Source organism: Triticum urartu, chromosome 1A (genome assembly GCF_056163025.1).
Source record: "Triticum urartu cultivar PI428250 chromosome 1A, HENAU_Tu73, whole genome shotgun sequence".
NCBI lineage: Eukaryota > Viridiplantae > Streptophyta > Magnoliopsida > Poales > Poaceae > Triticum > Triticum urartu.
In genome coordinates, this window is record NC_141873.1 from 122100354 (window position 1) to 122106353 (window position 6000).

Consider the following 6000-nt stretch of genomic DNA (forward strand, 5'->3'; position numbering starts at 1 on the left):
TGGAGGGCCTTCTTCCTCGGGTGGTCGGCTGGTGACCGCACCAAGTTCGAGAGCACCATGGAGGTGTGCTCGAACTCCGACTCCATGCCGGACATGCAGAACGAATCTAATGCAGTGCTCATGAAGGCCACTAAAGAAGAGCTGAATACGCTGATTCCTGACCCAGCGAAGAGCGCGATGGCAGTTGACATCATTCGCTGGGCCATGAATCAGGCCATCTCCGACGACGCTAAACAGAGGAAGAAGTGGTGCAAGTACAAGACCTACTGGGCTCCTAATGACCGTCTTGTCGCAGTGTACTGGGAGACGGCTATCGCGCTGCCGCCGGTCATCGCCGGGGAGTCTAAGGAGGAGGAAGAAGAAGCGGTGCACATGCCAGCGAGGGCGCCAGAGCCAGGCCATCCTACCTGGCAGATCGACCTCGACTCCGCCGAGGATGACGATGACGACCCGCCGGCCAGCACGGCGATGAAGAAGAAGATGAAGGTCAACGACTCGACCAGCCGCTCCGCACGCCGGTGACGGCCGCCGCGGTCAGCCGGTTTCCATTGTGTACCCCCTATCCCCCAATCCCCCAATCCCCCTTCTGCATTCTGATCTTGCATGTATGAACTCGTATGAACTGCTATGAACTAGTATGAACTACCCCTATGCTTATCTACCTCTATCACCATTCCCCTCCGCCATGGATGGAATCTAGCGTGCATGTCGAAGAGAGAGAAGTGCTTACCGCCGTTGATGAGTCCGGTGGTCTTCTTCCTCTGCTCCGATCCGCCGCCGCCGGTGATGGAGTCCGGTGGTCTTCTTCCTCTGCTCCGATCCGCCGCCGCCGGTGAGAGTTGGGATAGTGAGGAAGAGTGGGGAGAGGGAGCGGTGAGGGGCGGTGAGGCTAATAACTGTCGGCGCTTTGGGAAGCAACGCGGCTTCTCGAGCGTGGCCGCGCGCGTGTAGCCGCCACCGCCCACGTGCACCGCTCGGTCCTGGCCCTGGAGAAACTGCCAATTCGTGCGTTTCCAGTGACCCAGGCCCAGAGGTGTTTTAAGAAGCGTGCGATGCAGGCCCAATAAGGTATGTGGGCTACCAAACAGGCTGGTCACTTCCCGCGCGGGGCTGGTCAAGACCTATGCAGGCAACCAAACACGCTCGATATGTCTCGCTTCATGTTAGCTCGGGCGCTGAATTTGCAAAATGAAGTGAGCGCTCGCCTCAAGCAGCGCCCATAATGGCCCGTCTCAGCGGGGACCGCGGTCATTTAGTGTTTTCTTTTTCTTTTTCTTTTTCTTTCACTTTATTTTTTTGTTTTTGCTTTTTATTACTACTTTTCTTATATTTCGGAATATTCTAGTTATATATTAAAATAAAATTCACTTTACATATAGAATTGGAAAATGTTAAATGCACATTCAAAAATTGTTAAACGTGTATAGAGAAAATATTTATCACATATAAGAAAAAATGTGCATGTAACAATTTGATCATGTATTTAATAAAATGCTAATCAAGCATTTGAAAAATTGTTGAACAAGTATTTCAAAAATATTAATGAAGCATTTGGGAAATGTTAAATATGTATAGAAAAAATGTTGACCATGTATTAAAAATAATAATAAATTGATCATGTACATAAATTTTTAATTAAGCATTTGAAAAAATGTTGATAAAGTATTTGAAAAATATATTTAAGCATTTAAAAAAAATGTTTAATGTGTATAGAAAAAATATTGACCATGTATTAAAAATGATGAAAACATTGACCATGTATATATAAATATTAATCAAGCATTTGAAAAAATGTTGAAAAAGTATTTAAAAATGTTAATCAAGCATTTAAAAAATGTTAAATGTGTATAGAATTTTTTTTGGCCATGTATTAAAAATGATTAAAGTTTGATCATGTATATTAAAATGTTAATTAAGCATTTGAAAAAAATATAGACCATATATTAAAAAATCATTACCATGTATTTGAAAAATGTTGACCATGTATCCCATAAAGTGTTCAAAAACATGTATTTAATAAAAATGTAGGTCATGTATTTGAAAAATGTTCAATGTGTATAAAAAATATATTTCATGTGTACACTAAGAATGTATATTGGGTAACAAAAATTTAATGTGAAAAATGAATAAAACCTAAATAAATAAAGAAAAAAATAACAAAGAAACCCAAGTAAAACGAAAATAGAAAAGAAAAAAAAAGAAAGAAATCGTTCAAAAAATGAAAACAAAAATATACGAAGGAAACAAATAAAGAAACAAAGAAAATCATAGTATGTCAAAGAAAAAGAAAAACCAAATAAAATGAAAAAGGAAATAGAAAAGAAAAAACGGAAGCGAAGAACCAGCGAACAAAACACGAGCGAACGAACGAATGGGCCTGCCCAATACTGCAGCTAGCCAGGGGGATCCTTCGGCGGGAGCTCCTTCCATCTCGCTTAATGCGAGACATAGCTCTCGCTTGCTAACTCGGTGTTGCGGTTTGGACCTGAAAAAATGGAAGTAATGCTAACAGGATGTACGAGTTATGGGTCATGGGTCGGAAGTATTCATTCGGTCAGAAGAACACAGATCCGTCGTTATTCTGCTCTTCCATACTTTCCTTTTGTATTTGCTGAATTATGCTTGCTTTTTTTTAGGATGAACAGTAGGTATCTATGCTGCTTATTTTATAATTTTTCAACAAGTATGTATAAAGAGCCAATGGGAAGAGCATCTCCAAGGGCAAATGCCATATTTATGCTTCCAAATATTTGTGGACATGTTCGGATATGTACATGGACAACAAAGGATTAAGCCTCATTTATGCCTCATTTATGGCCCCCTTGAAATATTTCTATCAGTTTTTTAGTTGGTGTTCCTTTCTTTGTTCTTCATTTTCTTTTATTTTCTTGTATTTTACTTTTGTTACACGAACATTTATTAATTTCGCAAATAATTTTCAAATACATGAACAGTTGTTAAACATTCTTGAATACTTTTAAAATCCACAAACTTCTTCAAATTCATGAATAGTTTTTAATATCTGAAAAATATAATATTTATTAAAATTTGAAATGATCATTTTTCTGAATATATACATTTTTATTCTGCTATATTTTTCAATACTTATTCTGAATTAGATTTAGAAACCCGTCTGAAATGCCAAAAACTGACGAACTAACATTATACGAATCATCCTAATCTGCGTCCCACACATGGAATGGCAACCAAATGTGTTGCTCCTTGTAGTGGCCTGCCTCGTTTATCGGTTTTCGACATTTTTATTTGTTTTTTTCTTGGATGGGACAGTAGGACTGGGACGACCGATTCTTGAGTTAGTTACTCCCCAAAACCGGCTGTTGCATGAATTAGACTAAACAAGGCTATTGCATGAATTTTTAAAAATATACAGAAATTCTAAAGACATTCACAGATATAAAAAGTATTCCGATATTTCTAAAAATGTTCTCAAAACTGAAACAAAATCTAGAATTTTTAGAAAATAAGAATTTAAAAAGTTATGAAATCTGGTTGAATTAACAAAATGTACATGTATTTTAAGAAATATTTTGCAAAATTTAAAGTTTTTCACAAAGTTAAAAATGTCCATTAAAATGTTCACACATTAAAATAAGTGCATGATTTTAAAAATGTTTTGAGATTTTATAAAATGTACACAAGTTTTAAAATACAATTAAGTTTTGAAAAACATTCGGGACTTAAAAATATTCACGAATCATACAAGAATTAGAAAAATTAAAAAGAAAAAAGGAAAGAAAAAAGAAAAAAGCAAAAGCAAAACGCACTGGGCTCGACAAAGTGCAGCAGTATATGGGGAATAGGAGGTCACATAAAAACGAACCAAGAAACCGGGGAAGGGCCAAGAGGGCACATGATCCATACGCGTTTGTATATGACATCGTTTCCTGGAGATGAGGGGCCGTCGGCCGTGGATGGACGTTAGAAAGCTCAACGAAGCAACGGACAACAAGCATGTGGTGGTCTTCGGCTGTGTACGCTGGATCCGACTGCTGAGCAAGACGACTGCCATTGTGGAGATGCATGATGAATCCAGAATGGCGTCGTGTATAATCGAAGCCAATGCCGATGTGAGGGTCAGCACCCGAATGGTGTGGGGGTGCATGATGAATCCAGAATGGCGTCGTGTATAATCGAAACCAATGCCGATGTGGGGGTCAGCACCCGAATGATGCGCTTCGCCTCTATCATGTTGGGAAACGTAGCATGCAATTTTAAAAAAATTCCTACACTCACGCAAGATCTATTTAGGAGATGCATAGCAACGAGAAAGGGAGAGTGTGTCCATATACCCTCGTAGACCGAAAGCGGAAGCGTTTGACAATACGGTTGATGTAGTCGAACATCTTCTCGTTCCGACGATCAAGCACCAAACGTACGACACCTCCGAGTTCTGCACACGTTCAGCTCGATGATGTCCCTCGAACTCTTGATCCAGCAAAGTGTCAAGGGAGAGTTCCGTCAACACGACGGCGTGGTGACGGTGATGGTGAAGTGATCCGCGCAGGGCTTCGCCTAAGCACTACGAAGATATGATCGGAGGCGTAAACTGTGGAGGGGGTGCGCCGCACACGGCTAACAATTGTTGGTGTGTATTCTAGCGGTGACACCCTTCATATGTATAGGTTGGAGGGAAGGAGAGACAGCCAAGGGGGCACCCCAAGTAGGAGGAATCCTACTTGGGGTCCTCCCAATTCGGCCTCCCCCTTTCCTATTCCAATTCGGAGTAGAAAGGGAAGAGGGGGAAGGGGGAACCCTATTCCCTTTTTTCCTTTCCGCCTTCCCCTTTTCTATCCCAATTTGGCTAGCCCATATGGGAGTAGCACACCAGCCCCTTAGTGGCTGGTATGTCCCCCTCTTGGCCCATTAAGGCCCATGTAGTTGCCGGGGGATGTCCGGAACCCTTTCCGGTGACCCGATATCCACCCGGTACCCCCGAAACACTTCCGGTGTCCGAATATCATCATCCAATATATGAATTTTTACCTCTTGACCATTTAGAGACTCCTCGTCATGTCCATGATCTCATCCGGGACTCCGAACAACATTCGGTCACCAAATCACATAACTCATATAATACAAAATCGTCATCGAATGTTAAGCGTGTGGACCCTACGGGTTCGAGAACTATGTAGACATGACCGAGACACCTCTCCGGTCAATAACCAACATCGGAACCTGGATGCTCATATTGGTTCCCACATATTCTACGAAGATCTTTATCGGTCGTACCGTAATGACAACATACGTTATTCCCTTTATCATCGATATGTTACTTGCCCGAGATTCGATCGTCGGTATCTTCGTACCTAGTTCAATCTCATTACCGGAAAGTCTCTTTACTCATTCCATAATGCATCATCCCGTAACTAACTAATTAGTCACGTTGCGTGCAAGGCTTATTATGATGTGCATTACCGAGAGGGCCCAGAGATACCTCTACGATACACGAAGTGACAAATCCAAATCTCGATCTATGCCAACCCAACAAACACCTTCGAAGATACCTGTAGAGCATATTTATAATCACCCAATTATGTTGTGACGTTTGATAGCACACAAGGTATTCCTATGGTATTCGGGAGTTGCATAATCTCATAGTCAAAGGAATATGTATAAGTCATGAAGAAAGCAATAGCAATAAAACTTAACGATCATTATGCTAAGCTAACAGATGTGTCTTGTCCATCACATCATTCTCCTAATGATATGACCCCATTCATCAAATGACAACACATGTCTATGGTTAGGAAACTTAACCATCTTTGATTAACGAGCTAGTCTAGTAGAGGCTTACTAGGGACACTGTGTTTTGTCTGTGTATCAACACATGTATCAAGTTTCCGGTAAATACAATTCTAGCATGAATAATAAACATTTATCATGATATAAGGAAATATAAATAACAACTTTATTATTGCCTCTAGGGCATATTTCCTTCAGTCTCCTACTTGCACTAGAGTCAATAATCTAGTTCACGTC